An 18,164-nucleotide genomic window follows, 5' to 3' on the forward strand; every position below is an offset into this window, starting at 1 on the left:
TGGTTGGATACTGAGAATGGACCCATGGAAACAGTTACATTTGGGTTATCTCTGACTATCTTTAATGAAGAACATAAATATTGGCCACACTATCTATGCACATGCTATCACCATGCCTTTTTTATTCTCTGTTCATATATCTAAGTCCTCTTCTTTCTTTAAGGTCAATCTCAGATCTCATCTGAAATGTACATTTATTGATAGATTCAACCCATAATGAACTGTCCCTTCTTTGTCCTCCTTAGGTTCTGATTATTTTTAAAAACTCATTTTTGAACTTAGAAACTGTCCAATATGATATATTAGTTATTTCATCAGCATATGTTATATCCTCAACACAATTATACACTTTTGTGGGGCTGGTATCATACATTCTGTACTTTTTCTCAGTACTTACACTTACTTTGATAAAAAAGCACATTCATTCATCTAAACATCATTTATTGAGTGTTAATTAAATATCTCAACTCAGTAAATATTGTTTGAATGAATGCAGGCATGAATGAGGGAGTATGCAATAGGTAGCCTAATGTACCCCCCAATGTGAAAAAAACAAAAACATAAACACAAAAGCAAGCCAAAAAGTGGACCAGGACTTTCTGTAAAATATCCTGCTTTTTGTTGGATGATGCCATGAAAATCAAGATGCTCCTGAAAGGTCTTAATAGCTGACCAAGAATAGTAAACAATTGAAATTCTCTCAGGCTTATTCAGCCCTATCACTGGACACATTTATAACTCTCAGGAATGTTATTAAAAGAAGAGAATAATAAAGCTTTTATAGATGAGTTGATAAATCTCTAAATATTTAAATCTTCATTTCCTCCTAGGTTTTCTCTATTTTGGGTTTCCAAAAGATTTCAATAAACCACAAGATAATTAAAAATTAGACATTATCTTTCTTATCTTCACATTTTTTGATGGTAAACACCTTTTTATTTTCTCCATAGTGCTTCCTAATTTCCACCAGTACAGTACTTAAGTGAATTTTGCTCTGGATGGTGGGATATATAAGATGTAAATGAATTGTTTGTATATGTTTTAGAATTCTTCAAAAAGGCCTGGCCATGGAAATGCATTGAATATTACTTAAATAACTAAAGTAACTTCCTCAGAATTATTATTCTATTCTGGTTAGGATACTATCTGCTCTGGTTTGTTAAAATTTCCCTTTAGAGTGGTTTTAATTTTGTTTCTGATAGGGTCCTAGGATTTATTGCCACACCCATCCTGCATCTGTTTTTCTTTGAATTACTCTCCTTGCAGTTTCTGATTCATACAGGGCCTTACAGGTTAGTGACAACCTGGCCATCACAACGCTGGGAAGGACAGGCCTACTTTTCAGAGGTGTTGATGTTTTCTGTACCTGAAGGTTTTCAGGAGATATCAATCTTCCTCACCACCGCCCTTGGCCCTCTTAATGGACTAAGCAGTTCCTCATGAGATTTCTGTAGGATATCTGTACCAACTTCTCAATATTGTTCCATCCTGAGTCTAAATTCCTGGCCTCAAGGTAATGTTAGATTTCTAGCTCCAGCCCCTATTTACATAAGGCCTATACTAAGGAGCGGAACCCACAGACATCAGTCCGCTCTTCTTTCTCTCGGGTTTAATTTCCCTGTTACTTTCTGAAACATGCAGGTGTTCCTTTCTTTCTTTTAATCTCAGCTATGTGCTTTTAACTTTTTCAAAATTGACCCAGAATTTACATGTGTCTCCAGTAACAGTACATTAAATTGAGCTTAGTCTGCTCTTCTACTGGCCTATTTGAGATCCAGATAATTGGCTAGTTAACTGGATTCAATGACCTGTATATTTCAGGCATCTAAAACTCACCATGTTCCAAATTTCCCTCCTTATTGTTAGTAATTTTCTTGGGAATCTGGATGACATTAAATGGAATAAAGTTAGTGAGTGGCCCAGGAATGCCTGAAAGTTTGTTTGTCAGAGTGGCCAGGGAAAGTGAAGCAAGGAAGAAAAGCAAATGAAAAACAGAATCACATTATTATGGCTGAGTTTACTCCCAGGATTCCATGCAGAGCTCTCTGTAGAGCTGGGTTGGGTTATAACTTATGCCAGAGCTCTACGTGGGGCTGACACCATCTCATGCCAAGCTCTCAGTTCTGGGCTAACGTCATCTCTGGTCCGCTCTATGGAGTGGAAACTTTGGAGGAATGGCCAATTTGTTCCGTGGTGTAGGAAGAGGGAAATTGTGAACGTGACTTTCTAAATTGTGGAGGAACTAACCACTGTAAATGTGCCTTGAACTATGTTGTTTAATTTGACCAGTCAGATCAATGACTTTCCCCTTGAATGAAATGCTGCTACGTATATAAGCAGAAAAACAAAACTGGTATAAGAAATAGACAGCTAGTGGGAAGCAGTTGCATAGCACAGGGAGATGCGCTTGGTGCTTTGTGACCACCTAAGGGGTGCGATAGGGAAGGTGGGAGGGAGGGAGATGCAAGAGGGAAGAGATATGAGGCCATATGTATATGTAACACTTATTTACTTTGTTATAAAGCAGAAACTAACACACCATTGTAAAGCAATTATACTCCAATAAACATGTTAAAAAAAAAACTGGTATAAGGAGATGGAGAGACTGGGAGTTTTATTTTCCCACCAATTAACTTTTCCTCTGACCATGACCTCCCCTTTGAGTCTCCTAGACCTTGGGGATGATCGTAACCCCTTGGGTAGGGTGGTGGCAACCCCATCTTCACTAGAACCTCTATAGTTAACTTTGATTTTTCCCACTCTGTCTATCCATTCCATGTATGCAGTCAGACATTTGATCTTGTACTTTTACTGACAAAATATGCTTGAATATAACCATTTCTTTTCACTCCCATTGCTACTGCTATTGTCACTGCCTTAACTAGGGCTTTATCTTTAAGTTCTTTACATAAATATATAAATAAAGTATACAAATAAATAAAATATAATATTAATTCTGTTGATTTTAAAGTCTTTTCTTGATAAAGACTTTTCCTGATAAAGATACACAATATCTTATATAAATATTTTTGTATTATCTGTTCTTTTCTTAGAATTTTAGTCATATGATTCTATCTCTTGGTTTGTCTATAACTTTTTGATTGAATGCTGGCTATTTTATTTGGCTTTTTTTTGTTTTTCTCAGTGGAAATGTTGTTTTGCTTCAAAATATTTTATTCTACCTGGAAGTAGCAAATCTTCAAATTACAATATTTTAAATGCATTCAAATATCAATACAATGGGTGTTACAAAATCTAGAAAAATGACATTTAAAAATTAACTACTGCCAGATGTGTCTCTATAAAACTTTTCCCCCACTCTTTTAGCTATATATTCTTTAACTGCCTCCTCATATGACAGTTGATGTATTTTAGAAATAAAATTTTAAGAAATAAACTTTGTAGTTTATAGACATAGATTTCTATTAACATGGTTGATTAGAATTTGCTTTTAGTTATTAATAGTTTAGAAAAGTTTATTTCAGCTTCACAATTTATTATTGATAATGTCATATTAATTTTCATTGTTAATTTTGAGAAAACCTCTATGGATTACTTCCTCATGAATATTTAGTATTATAAATGCATTACTGATTTCAGTACTACTATAGGTTTGTGCATTACAGGAATTCTGATAAAATACTCATTCACACCATTCCATTACACACATTAATGATGGAGTATATTCTTTTATTTATTTATTTATTTATTTTTGGCTGTGTTGGGTCTTCGTTGCTGTGCACAGCCTTTCTCTAGTTGCAGCGAGTGGGGGCTACTCTTTGTTCCGGTGTGCAGGCTTCTCATTGTGGTGGCTTTTCTTGTTGCAGAGCACGGGTTCTAGGCATGCAGGCTTCATTAGTTGTGGCTCGCAGGCTCCATAGTTGTGGTGCACGGGCTTAGTTGCTCTGCTGCAAGTGGGATCTTCCTGGACCAGGGCTCGAACCCGTGTCCCCTGCATTGGCAGGCGGCTTCTTAACCACTGCGCCATCAGGGAAGCCCCTGGATTATTTTCTTGACAGAAGAAAATTTCCGTTTTGACTAAGCATTGATGAGAACTGAATCTTTTTTTTTTTGCGGTATGCGGGCCTGTCACTGCTGTGGCCTCTCCCGTTGCGGAGCACAGGCTCCGGACGCGCAGGCTCAGCGGCCATGGCTCACGGACCCAGCCACTCCGCGGCATGTGGGATCTTCCCGGACCGGGGCATGAACCCATGTCCCCTGCATCGGCAGGCAGACTCTCAACCACTGCGCCACCAGGGAATCCCGAGAACTGAATCTTTGACTTGTCTTTCACATGCCTGATGATTGTAATCATTTTCCACAGAATAGCTTCTGGTTTTATACATTTCAGTTCTTTTTTTCTTCTTCAAACAGACATGCTTTAAGAGCTGTGACGTGCAAGAAATGGCTATATTGTAAGGTGGTTTTTGTCCTTATGCTTCTGTGTCTTGTGCTAGTTAAGTCAGTAGAGTAGTCAGTAAGAGTACTGGAAGTTATTCCTGTAATGGGATAGTGTATAGTCAATTACATATGGTGATGTCTGAAAATCACATAATAGCCTCACTTGAAACATCTCCTTAGCCAGATTTCACAAGAAGCCTGTGGCCATTCCAATATGATCCAACATAGCGGAATATAATAGAAGGAAAATTGGCAAAGAAAGAGACGCTGGTCTTACCTGATGGAAGTTAAAATATCTCACTTTTGACAATTTTGCAAAAACCTATAATTACATGAACTAATTTCTAGGGTTCTTCGTAAGACCTAAAAAGGAGTTGTGGAACAAAAATAGAAGCTACTGTGATGAGAAGCTCGTGCACCACAACAAACAGTAGCCCCCGCTCGCCGCAACTAGAGAAAACCCGCATGCAGCATTGAAGACCCAACGCAGACAAAATAAAAATAAATAAATAAATAAAAATAAATTTATTTTTAAAAAAGTAATACTCAGGTTTGAGGCATGAGAAATATGAGGAGAAACTAGCTAATCCTTTCAGAACTTTTAAAATATCAAACTCAGTCTCTAAGATTTTAGCATTATATACAATATCGGTTACTTAGTGGTTTGGGAAGGCCAATTTAAAATTTTCTGATCTTACCGTATTGAAATTCATGGCCCTAATGTTTTCCACATTGACTATGTGAATAATGAAGAAAACTCAATCATGTATTTCATTTCCAACTGGACAGAAAACAAAATTTTAAAAAGTGTTTGGACTACTGACTTTTGATTTCTTCTAAGGCAAGTGTATAGGTAATTTTTATTCCCTTATTAGGAGAAAAATGGTGGAAGAGGGCAGGGTTAAGAATTAAGATTTCAAGAGCGTGAGAGGTAGATGGCCAACCAGAGTTCCTAACGTTCGGTGCCTGTAACTGTTGCCGCCGCTTAAGCCTGCCAAAGCAGTGGTACGGCTGCTGCCCTCGTATTTGCTACCTCTAGAAACATTCTTGCCAGTAGTGGCAGCAGCGGGACTCAATTACCCCCTTTTCTCACTCTCTCCAGAAGCTCCAGATGGCGTCTTCTGTGGGCAACGTGGCCGACAGCACAGAACCAACGAGACGTATGCTTTCCTTCCGAGGGTTAGCTGAGTTGGCACATCAGGAATATCAGGCAGGAGATTTTGAGGAAGCTGAGAGACACTGCATGCAGCTGTGGAGACAAGAGCCAGACAATACTGGAGTACTTTTATTACTTTCATCTCTACACTTCCAGTGTCGAAGGCTGGACAGATCTGCCCACTTCAGTACTCTGGCAATTAAACAGAACCCTCTTCTGGCAGAAGCCTATTCGAATTTGGGGAATGTGTACAAGGAAAGAGGGCAGTTGCAGGAAGCAATTGAGCATTACCGGCATGCATTGCATCTCAAACCAGACTTCATTGATGGTTATATTAACCTGGCAGCCGCTTTGGTAGCAGCAGGCGACAAGGAAGGGGCAGTACAAGCTTACGTCTCTGCCCTTCAGTACAATCCTGATTTGTACTGTGTTTGCAGTGACCTAGGGGACCTGCTCAAAGCCCTGGGTCGCTTGGAAGAAGCCAAGGCATGTTATGTGAAAGCAATTGAGACACAACCGAACTTTGCAGTAGCTTGGAGTAATCTTGGCTGTGTTTTCAATGCACAAGGGGAGATTTGGCTTGCAATTCATCACTTTGAAAAGGCTGTCAACCTTGACCCCAATTTTCTGGATGCTTATATCAATTTAGGAAATGTCTTGAAAGAGGCACGGATTTTTGACAGAGCTGTGGCAGCTTACCTTCGTGCCATAAGCTTGAGTCCAAATCATGCAGTGGTACATGGCAACCTGGCTTGTGTGTACTATGAGCAAGGCCTGATAGACCTGGCAATAGACACCTACAGGCGAGCTATTGAATTGCAACCACATTTCCCTGATGCTTACTGCAACCTAGCCAACGCTCTCAAAGAGAAGGGCAGTGTTGCCGAAGCAGAAGACTGTTATAAGACAGCTCTCTGGCTGTGTCCCACCCATGCAGACTCTCTGAATAACCTAGCCAATATCAACCGAGAACAGGGAAACATTGAAGAGGCAGTTCGCTTGTATTGTAAAGCATTAGAAGTCTTCCCAGAGTTTGCTGCTGCCCATTCAAATTTAGCAAGTGTATTGCAGCAGCAGGGAAAACTGCAGGAAGCTCTGATGCATTATAAGGAGGCTATTCGAATCAGTCCTACCTTTGCTGACGCCTACTGTAACATGGGAAACACTCTAAAGGAGATGCAGGATGTCCAGGGAGCCTTGCAGTGTTATACTCGTGCCATTCAGATTAACCCTGCATTTGCGGATGCCCACAGCAGTCTGGCTTCCATTCACAAGGATTCAGGGAATATTCCAGAAGCAATTGCTTCTTATCGCACTGCTCTGAAGCTTAAACCTGATTTTCCTGACGCTTATTGTGATTTGGCTCATTGCCTGCAGATTGTCTGTGATTGGACAGACTATGATGAGCGAATGAAGAAGTTGGTCAGCATTGTGGCTGACCAATTGGAGAAGAATAGGTTGCCTTCTGTGCAGCCTCATCATAGTATGCTCTATCCACTTTCTCATGGCTTCAGGAAGGCTATTGCTGAGCGGCATGGGAACCTCTGCTTGGATAAGATAAATGTCCTTCATAAACCACCGTATGAACATCCAAAAGACTTGAAGCTCAGTGATGGTCGACTGCGTGTAGGATACGTGAGTTCTGACTTTGGGAATCATCCTACTTCTCATCTTATGCAGTCTATTCCAGGCATGCACAATCCTGATAAATTTGAGGTATTCTGTTATGCCCTGAGCCCAGATGATGGCACAAACTTCCGAGCGAAGGTGATGGCAGAAGCCCATCATTTCATTGATCTTTCTCAGATTCCATGCAATGGGAAAGCAGCTGATCGCATCCATCAAGATGGTATACACATCCTTGTAAATATGAATGGTTATACCAAGTGTGCTCGAAATGAACTCTTTGCTCTCAGGCCAGCTCCTATTCAGGCAATGTGGCTGGGCTACCCTGGGACCAGTGGCGTGCTTTTCATGGATTATATCATCACTGATCAGGAAACTTCACCTGCTGAAGTTGCTGAGCAGTATTCTGAGAAACTGGCTTATATGCCCCATACTTTCTTTATTGGTGATCATGCTAATATGTTCCCTCACCTGAAGAAGAAAGCAGTCATCGATTTTAAGTCCAATGGGCACATTTATGACAATCGGATTGTGCTGAATGGCATCGACCTCAAAGCATTTCTTGATAGTCTCCCAGATGTGCAAATTGTCAAGATGAAGTGTCCTGATGGAGGGCACAAGGCAGACAGCAGTAATACAGCTCTTAATATGCCTGTCATTCCAATGAATACTATTGCAGAAGCAGTTATTGAAATGATTAACAGAGGACAAATTCAGATAACAATGAATGGATTCAGTATTAGCAATGGGCTGGCAACTATTCTGATCAACAATAAGGCTGCCACTGGAGAAGAGGTTCCCCGTACCATTATTGTAACCACACGTTCTCAGTACGGGTTACCGGAAGATGCCATTGTGTACTGTAACTTTAATCAGTTATATAAAATTGACCCATCTACTTTGCAGATGTGGGCAAATATTCTGAAGCGTGTTCCCAATAGTGTACTGTGGCTGTTGCGTTTTCCGGCAGTAGGAGAACCTAATATCCAGCAGTACGCACAAAATATGGGCCTTCCCCAGAACCGTATCATTTTTTCACCTGTTGCTCCTAAAGAGGAACATGTTCGGAGAGGCCAGCTGGCTGATGTCTGCTTGGACACTCCACTCTGTAATGGACACACCACAGGGATGGATGTCCTTTGGACAGGGACACCCATGGTGACTATGCCAGGAGAGACTCTTGCTTCCCGAGTTGCAGCTTCCCAGCTCACTTGTTTAGGCTGTCTTGAGCTTATTGCTAAAAATAGTCAAGAATATGAAGACATAGCTGTGAAACTGGGAACTGATCTAGAATACCTGAAGAAAATTCGTGGCAAAGTCTGGAAGCAGAGAACATCTAGCCCTCTGTTCAACACCAAACAATACACAGTGGACCTAGAGCGGCTCTATCTACAGATGTGGGAGCATTACGCAGCTGGCAACAAACCTGATCACATGATTAAGCCTGTTGAAGTCACTGAGTCGGCCTAAATAATGACTGTGTGCACAGGAGAATTACCCCTGTACCTGAGCCTCAACCTTCTGGGGGAAAGGCAACTACTTTCTCCTTATCTGTACAATACCATGTTGCAGATGGGTGACAGACAATGATAAGAAATAGCACAGCCAGACTTGCTTCCTGCATGATCATGATAGGGAGAGACACAAGAGATGGGAAACTGCTGTTCCACAAGGAGTCTCCATAGAATTTTGCAGCAGCCAGGTGTCTGGAAGGTCTGGAAGGTAAGTCTGGAAGGTCTGATCTCCCTTGGTCTTCCATGGGATGGATGGTTAGTGTGGAAGGGAGATAGAGATTGCCCAGCCGTTTTGTGATTATCATGGATTGATTGAGTCTTCTGAATTAAATTTTTTCTTTATATTTTGGGTATTGGAGCTGTTAAAAATGTTTGGTTTCAGGTATTTTTATTCATGTGAAGTGTATATGATTCTCTTGAGATAAGGTTTTAAGCTAAAATATTCCTTGTTTAATTTCTGAACTCTACAGATATGGGGACTTTGCTGGTGTAGTCTTTTTATAGTTTTGATAAACCACTTGAGCCTATATCAGTCATTTTAGTTTCTGACATAATGTTTGGAACTCTCAGTGCTTTGTTGGTTTATAGATGATGGCTTAAATTCTTTTCCTGGTCCGTTTCCTTCTTCCCTTCCCCCCACTTTAAAAATTCTCCTGTAACTTTGCTAACAAAAAAACAAGTCTGATTCAAACCCCCCCAGAGTGTTTCTCTTAAACGCATCATCTGGTGCCAAATGAAGATTCTTAGGAGCGATTATTAATTCTGAAGGGCACAGTTGTGGTACTGTCACTGATGATAATAATAATGGATTTTGGCCTAGAGTTTTGACCTATTTCACCAGTGTTTTACCGTTGACTGCCCCTCTATGCTGCTTCCAAAAGTGATAGTGTGTGATAAGATTTTTACTTTCATTGCTAAAGTTTGGTTTTTTTTAGTGAGTCCTGTTCTTCCTTTTTCTTTCAGCAGAAATGATATCCCAGGTAAGTATAAGTATTCAAATATTTGATCTGTAAGTCACAGTTATCTCCAGTACATTAAATAACTTTCATCAAAAGACATGTTATAGGTAAAAAGCTCTGAAGGACCAGCTATGTATATGATAATTATGTTTCAGACCTTCTAGGGTATTATATATAATAACTTGTCTTCTGGACGTGGTCTTGAAGTCTTTATGGATTCAGCCTCAGTAGTAGTGAACTGCACTGCTACTTGGTTTGGAGTACAAATTAGACTTTAGCCCTCCTGGAGGTTGAGTTTTTGGTATTGAAAACCATAGGAAGGAAATTATTGTATTTCAACAAAGGATCGAGGGCTTGAGGCTTAAACAAGCCAACATATGAATATATGGTTTTGTCTTGCTGTACTGCACCTGTGCTGTCTAGTAACAGATGTTTTGTCTGCTAGTAGCGTTCTGGATTATGTCTGTCCACAGCGCTGAGGCAGTGCACCTATTCTGTAGTTGCAGCTGATGCCTGAATGTATCCTAGCTGACAAATTATTGATTAATAAGAACTTGAATTTCTGAAAGATTTGTACTGTTAACCAAAATCTGAGCAAGGAGTCTCAAATGTAATTCTTAGCCAGAATTACATGTTAATGAACCATTTAAAGTGTAAATCAAGGAACATCAGTGTAGGGATTTCTTTTAATTTATTTTTTATCTGCTTGAAATATCAGTTAAAGTTTGCCAGCTTGGTTGCAGATGAAGGGACGTTTGAAGTTCACCAAACTACTTAATGTGGGATAGGATAATAGACTTCCAACGCCCTCAAGGCTGTGACCTTGCAGCCATTTTACATAGCACATCCTCCTCCTATAGGGATGAACCTTTCCCTGGCCCGAAAAGTAGCAGCTCTATTGAAGCTTTGCTTGTTGTAGCAGGCTTTTGTTTCCAGGTAACATGTCTGTGGAAGACATTATTCTGAATAGAGATGTAGATATTACTGGAAACTAATTGTTTTTTCTATTATACTCTGCTTTATCAAAAAAGTAAAACATTTAAATTGTGCTACAGAAGTTCAGATGTTGTCTTGCAATCTTTAAACTATAAATGAATGAGTTGCTCTTAAAAAAAAAAAAGAATTAAGCAGTTAAGCTGTTGGTCCCACATCAGACAAATTATCCTTATACCTCCTGTCAATATTGTTAAGAGATACTGTTATTTTATTAATCCTTATGATCCCGTGATTCTTTCTTTCGTGTTTCTGGGCACAGCAGGTGAGAGAGTGGATTTGTTACGCTGGGTGGGTTTATCCTTCTTTTATGCATTCATTCAATTTTATGTTCATTTACTTATTGTACACACATGGCAATAGAAGCTGCTAAAGCAATCATTGCTATTCTGCAAAACAAGGCACAGAAGCAGATGTCTTATTTCCGAGATTTCTCCCCCCAGGATTATTATGATTAAAGATCCTTTCCCCCCACTCCCTGGAGAGGACAAGGGGCTGCTCGCTGGAGGTTTTTTAATGACTTGGGGAAAGGCTCAAGTATCCCCCCATTATGGTAATCCACCCCAGGGGCAAACCACACAAGAACATTATGAATTTATTTTATTTTTCTATCCTTGCAAAGGTAATACTCAGCTCATTAGAATATGAAAACTATACTGTCAAATTTCAGAATTACATGGATGAAGAAAATCACCAAAGTGACATCATATCACGTGTGTTATAGTTGTATTTACTATATTGACTATATTAACTATGTTGTGTTAACAATATATTGTATAACTATATATTGAAAAGGTAAAATGCTGTAACTTATTTCAGAGAAAATAATTATGTTGGCAAACCCCAAATTGTACATTGTAGACGGGTCCTAGGAAAAGAAGATTTAATTCATAGTGGACAAGAGGTTAGCTTCTGTTTTCAGCCATGTGCTATTTCAAGAAATTACACATCATGAATAATACAGGATATAAGAGGAATAGTCTAAAGATGGAAAAGCACATTTTGATTAGGAAAGAGAATTTAAGACTTAAGTCTTTTTTTTTTTAAGGAAAACTGCCTTATTACTATGAGATAAGAAAATTGTTTCCTTCTTTTCTTCCTTGCTTTCTTCTTCTTTTTTTTAACCTTTTTTTATTTTGGATATTTGACCTCTAAGCTGAGATGACTGGAAATGCCTCCTCTGGGCATCAACCTTTTTGAAAGACTTTTTCCCCCTCCCTAAGGGCTGTTTGTCTCTTGGAGGCATTGTCTACATTATTCACCAGGAGGCAAGCATTTGTCCTTGCACTAAATGCTGACATCTCCTGATAAGAGGGAAGCTGCAAAGTAGAAGAATTGAAGGTCAATATGTTGATATTGGTCTCAAGCGCATTGATGTACATTTGTGTATTGGGGAAGGGGAGTGAAGCTTGAGAGTGGGCCAGTGGGGAGGGGTAAATATTTTGTAATGCTGTCTACCTATGGGCTTATAAAGTTTACAGCTGCATTAGGAGGACAAGCATTACCATTAGCATGAAAAGTAGGGCAGACCTCAGTTGCAAAAGCCTTTTACACACAGGGCAATACGTAAATGATACACCTTATTGCATTCACCCACTCACCCTCCCCTGTTCACGCTAATTGGAAATTTCAATCCCTTTCAGAGAAGTAACACAACTATCAATCATTTTCCCTGGCACGAATCTTCCAGGAGGAAGAAAATGGAATACACCTAGCAACAGAGCTCACGCACTAGCCCATGTGTCTTAGATTTAATATCTGATCACTAGCTGGATTGAAGCCAAGAGGTGGTTCACAAAATTGCTGCACATTAGAATCACCTGGGGAACTCTGAGACCTCCCCGTGCCCAGGCTCCTCCCTAGACCTACTGAATCAAAATCTCTGGGGCTGGGACCCAGACACCAATGTTTTTCTTAAAAGCTCTTTAGGTAATTCATACGAGCAGCAAAGCTTGAGAACCAGCACAATAACGGGAACAAACTTATTTCACACAGATAAAGTGGGGCAATTCATATGTTAAAAGAACATGAATATATATATATATATTTATTTATTACTCTTTATTCTGTTTGTGTTTCAAATAGGCTTTTTTTGTTTTCTTCTGCAAAAAGCGTTGTCTCCATTTGGTCCAAGGCTTGGGAGAGGGCTCCAGGGCAGTTACAAAGCTGCCTAGTGGCTGCAGAGCGGGGCTTCAGGCAGAAGCTCTGACGCCAGAGGGGCTCCTCAGAGGCCGCTGGACTTCAGAGACTCCTGTTTGTGCTCGAGGCTGAGCCTTTCAAAGAGATACTCGCCCAGCACAGCCTGCGGACCAGCCAGCCTGCGGAGGTTGGTCAGGTGGTCGCCCATCTTCTTGATGAGGTTCACCTGCTCCTCCAGGAAGCGGCTCTCCAGGAAGTCACAGAGGTGGGAGTCTGCGCGGGCGGAACCCAGGGCGCGCAGATCTGATAGTGCCTGGTGCAGGCTCTTCTCCCTAAGAATGGCGGCTTCCACAGTGTCCTGGGTTTTACCGCACTCATCTTGAGAAGGCTTCCGCGCATCCTGGAAGAGGGCGCGGTCGCAGCACTGGTTTTGCATTTTCAGGAGACGCTGGGCACCCTCACACTTCTCCTCAGCCAGTTGGCGAAAAATGTGGCCCACACTGTCCAGAATCTCATTGTTGCTGTCGAAATAGAAGCTCAGAGAGAGGTAAGTGTCCACAGATGCATGTTGAACAGGCGGTGGACGGCGGCCTCCACCTCGATGGAATAATTCCGACGAACCTGGGAACTCATGGTTGATCAGTGATAAGGCGCTAATCTCAAAAAAACGGTGTTGGTCTGTCCTGGAGGCTGAGGATAGCTGAGTGGCTGATTCCAAAGGTTGCGACAGGAAGAAAGGTTGAAGGGTGGTCGGGGGCTGGAGCAAGGAGCGTCCCTGGGTCTGTTCATTCCAAACACTGTTGAAGCAAAAGACAGATCTGCAGGACCGCCGAGCGCACTGCCTCAAATAGGCTTTGATATAAATGAACAAGAAGTCCAAGAAAGGACAAAGCTTACCCTTCCCCCCACCAAAATAGCTGGCGATACTAGAATCTAGATCTGGGAAGGGATTCTTCTATTACATTCTTAACATTCCAAGCCACTAGAGCAGTAGTTCTCAATGTATGGTCACCTTGTAACCAAGCAGTACCCTATGGGGCCTTCCTAGGACAGACCCTTCCCCCATATCGTCTGCTGTAGTTCCTCTCTGAAGTACTCAGATAATAGTATCTCAGGCATATTTCTTGAGTTTTCAGATGCTGAAAACCACCACCCAGTGGAAGAAATTAACTCCTTGATGATCATGAGCACGTAGCCCCCAGACCTTCTGGCACCTAAGGATGGATAATGTTATCTGCCCTGTGGCCTCAACATCAACCAATCAAAGGATTGTGCACGAGCTGATCACATTCCCTGGGACGTCCCTCCCTCACCTGGCCTTTAAAAATGCTTTGCTGAAATCCTCTGGAGATTTCAGGGGTTTTTGGAACACGGGCCACCCCTCTCCTTGCTCGATCCTGCAATAAACCTTTCTCTGCTCCAGACTCCAACTTTTAGGTTTGTTTGGCCTCACTGTGCTTCAGACACACGAACCTGCATTCGGTAACAACCTGACCAGCTTTACCAGCGTCCTCTAATAATGTGTCAGATATTCAAGTTTTAGTGCCCTGTCCCAGCCCTATGGAATCAGCAACTCAGGTGGGGCTCAGTGATCTCTGTTATAACAGGCCCTCCAGATGATTTTTATTCACCTTAAAGTTTGAAAATATCTGCATTGTCAGCTGGCCAAAGCGTCCACCAGCAGGTGAAGGGGAGTGGCGCCTGGAAAAGATAGGGACCAGCCAAGGCAAGTACAGCAGCATTTGCCGTGGTAGTAATGGAGAATGCCTTTTCTCCACTGGTTGGCACAGACTAGTATCTGGGAGCAGTGGCAGGGTTATTTAGGATGCTTTACATTTCAATGTAGAATGGTTTGCCAGGGACTTCCCCTGTTTGAGCACTTAAAATCTCATCCTGGCAAACCCCTTAGCCCTGGGTTTGAAAAACTTAGGGAATAACATGAAATGTAGGGGAAACATGATCTAGGTTTTGGGCAAGTCACAAGTGCTAATTAAATCTAAGCAAGTTGGACAACATCTAGCCTCCTCTACCCAGTTTCGGGGAGGTAAATCTGATTGGGTGAAAGGACTTATTGTTAAGAGATCTTTGTAGAAACATCCCCTTCTGCTTAGTCCGCTGGTTCTCAGTTCTGGCTAGACACTGGCATCGTCTGAGGAGATTTAAAATGATTTTATTGGTCTACGATGACCAACCGTCAGTGTGAGGGTTTTAAAAAAGTGCTTCAGATGATTCTAATGTGCAGCCAAATTTAGGTGCCACTGCTTAAGCTTTTGAACCGCTGCTGCATATTTTCACCTCATCTTCCTATGAGAATATCCAACTGTAGTTGAGGTTTTGTTTTTTTTTTTAACTGTCTTATTATAAGATTTACTGTCTTAAATAAGATTGAATGTATGGAAATCCTGCTAGTCCTTCTGGTATAGCTGGATACTTAGCATAATATCGTTAAGATATATACCATTTAAGTATTGTGACTGGCCTTTTTTAAATTAACATATGCGTTGAATTAGTACAATCTCTTGAAGTTGTTATGTTGGGGAGCTATACCTCCAATCCGCTGCCATTGCTGAATATCTAGACACCTCTTATTAGGAATTGCTTTTAAAAATCTTTAGGGATTAAAACCAAGATTGCTGTATTATTTGTACTGCGACCACAAAAACCTCACAAAGTTCCCCCGCTCTACCTTCTACCCTCATCTCTAACCCTTGGCAACTTCTAATCTGTTCTCCATCTCCACAGTTTTGTTATTTTAAGAATAATATGCAAACATAATCATGAATTACTTAATCTTCGGAGATTGGCTTTTTAAAATTTTTCCCTCGGCATCATTCCCTTGAAGTTCATTTCAATTTTTGCATATATTAATAATTTCCTTTTTGTTGCTCAGTAGTATTCTGTCATAAGATTTTATCACAATTTGTTTCAACATTCATCCATTGAAAGACATTTGGGTAGTTGACAGTTTTTGGCTATTATAAATAAAACTGCTATGAACATTTATGTGTAAATTTCTGTGGGAACTTAATTAAGTTTTTGTTTCTTTTGGATAAATGCTCAAGAGTACAAGTACTGCATTGTAGGGTGAATCTACTTTTAGGATTAAAAGAGACTGTCAAGCTGTTTCTCAGAGTGGCCAACCATTTTATTTTCCCACCAGTGATGTGATATAATTTTTCTACGTACTCGCCAGCATTTGATGTTGTCACTATACTTTAATTTTAGTTGTTCTCTGACATCTCATTAGGGTCTTAATTTGCATTTCCCTAATGGCTAATGATGTTGAGCATCTTTTCACGTGCTGCTTTGCCATGTGTATATTCTCTTCCATGAAATGTCTGTTCCTGTCTTCTGCCTATTTTCTAGTTGGATTTTTTAAAGTTGTTTGGAGAGTTATTTGTATATTATAGATACAAGTCATTTGTCTCGTATGGGATTTTCAAATATGTTTTCCCACTGTGCAATTTGAGTTTTCATCCACTTAAAAGGATCTTCTATGAAGCATTTTAACTCATTTTGATGAGATCCAATTTATCAGTTTTTGCTTTTATTGATCATACTTTTGGTGTCAAGTCCAAGAACTATTCACCTAGTTCTAGATGCCAAAGATTTTCTGCTATTTTTTTTCTAAAAATGTCCTGCTTCTACATTTAAGATTATGATCCACTTTGATTTAATTTTTGTGTAAGGTGTGGAGGTTTAGGTTAAGGTTCATTTTTTGTTTGTTTGTTTTTGTCGAGGGATGTCCAACTGTTTCAGTACCATTTTTTGAAAAGTCTATTCTTCCTTGATAGCTTTTGCACTGCTGTCAAAAACAAGTTAAATGTATTTATGTCAGTCTATTTCTGGGTTCTCTATTCCATTCCATTGATCTATGTATCTTCCCTCCATCATTACTGCAAAATCTTGAAATTGAGTAGATTAATTCCTCCCATTTTAATCCTTTACAAATTGTTTTAGCTATTCTTCAGCCTCTTCTTACTATATAAATCTTAGAATAAGCTTGTCTATATCCACAAAAACCTTGAGGGCATTTTAAGAGTAATTGTGTTAAGCCTCTTAACTTGGGGAGAATTGACATCTTTATTATGTTGTGTTTTCTAATCCATGAACAAGGTATGTCTCCCTATTTGTTTGGGACTTTTAAATTTTTCTTCATCAGCATTTTGTAATTTTCAGTATAGAAGTCCTATAAATGTCTTATTGGGCTTATATTTAAGTATTTACTTAGGTCAGTTGTAAATGATATCACATATTTTTATTTAAGCTTCTACACATTTGTTATTAATATATAATTTGATAAAATTGTGTTGATCTTGTACTCTAAAGCATTTACAAACTAATATTTCTCAAGCTTTTTGTGGATTCCTTGGTATTTTCTCCATTTAGGTTATCATCTCATCTTCAGATACAGTTTTACTTTTCCTTATTCAATATAATAGGATATATTACTATTCAACATTCAGTAGGATATGTTCCTTCCTATTCAACATAGTAGGAATAGTCCTTTTATCTTTTAAATAAACTTTTTAAAAATTTAACTTTTAAATTTATGTATTTATTTATTTTTGCTTTATTTTCTTACTAGAACCTCCAGTAATATATTTAATAAAAGTGGTGAGAGCAGATATCGGTGCCTTGTTTCTGATCTTACAGAGAAAGCATCCAGTCTTTCACAGTTAAATATAATGTCAGTATAGGTTGTTTGTAGATCCTCTTTATGAGTTTCAGTATGTTCCTTTTCTATTCCTAGTTTGCTTGGGGTTCTTTTTCTTCTTATTTTAAAATCATGAATGGGATTGGATTTTGTCAAATGCTTTCTCTGCATTAATGGATAGGATCACATGACTTTTCCCCCTTAATCTATTGGATATGGTGGATTACACTGTTTGATTTTCAAATATTAAACCAACTTTGCATAACTGGAATAAATACCACTTGGTCATGGTATATTATTCTTTTTATATATTTCTGAATTTAATTTGCTAATATCTGGCTGAGGATTTTTACAGCCAATTTCATAAAACATATTGGTCTGTAGTTTTCTTCTTTCTATACTATCCCTGTCTGGTTTTGGTATCAAGGTAATACTGACTTCATAAAATTAATTAGGAACTGTTCCCTCTACTTCTATTTCTTATCAAATCATGTAAAGTTGGTGTTAATTCTTTAAGTCTTGGGTAAAAGTGAAACATCTAAGCCTGAATATTTCTTTTGGGAGTTTTTAAATGAAAAATCCATGTTTCTAATGGTTACAGGAAAATTGAGATTATCTATTTCATCTTGGCTGAGTTTTGGTAGTTTTGGGTGTAGAAGCATTGGTCCATTTCATCTACATTTTTGAATTTATAGTGTAGACTTGTTCATAATAATTTG

General features: G+C 39.5%; 2 pseudogenes across 3 annotated transcripts; one reads left to right on the forward strand and one right to left on the reverse strand.

The window, feature by feature from the left end:
• Positions 1 to 5,291: 5,291 nt before the first annotated feature.
• Positions 5,292 to 17,295, forward strand: LOC149750471 (UDP-N-acetylglucosamine--peptide N-acetylglucosaminyltransferase 110 kDa subunit pseudogene; annotated as a pseudogene). Of its 3 annotated transcripts, XR_016392256.1 has the most exons (3): positions 5,292 to 8,905; positions 12,735 to 13,053; positions 13,231 to 17,295. The product of XR_016392256.1 is annotated as a UDP-N-acetylglucosamine--peptide N-acetylglucosaminyltransferase 110 kDa subunit pseudogene, transcript variant X2 (transcript). The 3 variants fall into 3 exon arrangements; XR_016392255.1 differs by having other exon boundaries at positions 12,735 to 17,295; XR_016392257.1 differs by lacking the exon at positions 12,735 to 13,053.
• Positions 12,851 to 14,403, reverse strand: LOC111171095 (ferritin light chain pseudogene; annotated as a pseudogene).
• Positions 17,296 to 18,164: the final 869 nt, after the last annotated feature.

Source organism: Delphinapterus leucas, chromosome 1 (assembly GCF_059928025.1).
Source record: "Delphinapterus leucas isolate spDelLeu-1000000601 "Yukka" chromosome 1, BTC_Dleu_Yukka2, whole genome shotgun sequence".
NCBI lineage: Eukaryota > Metazoa > Chordata > Mammalia > Artiodactyla > Monodontidae > Delphinapterus > Delphinapterus leucas.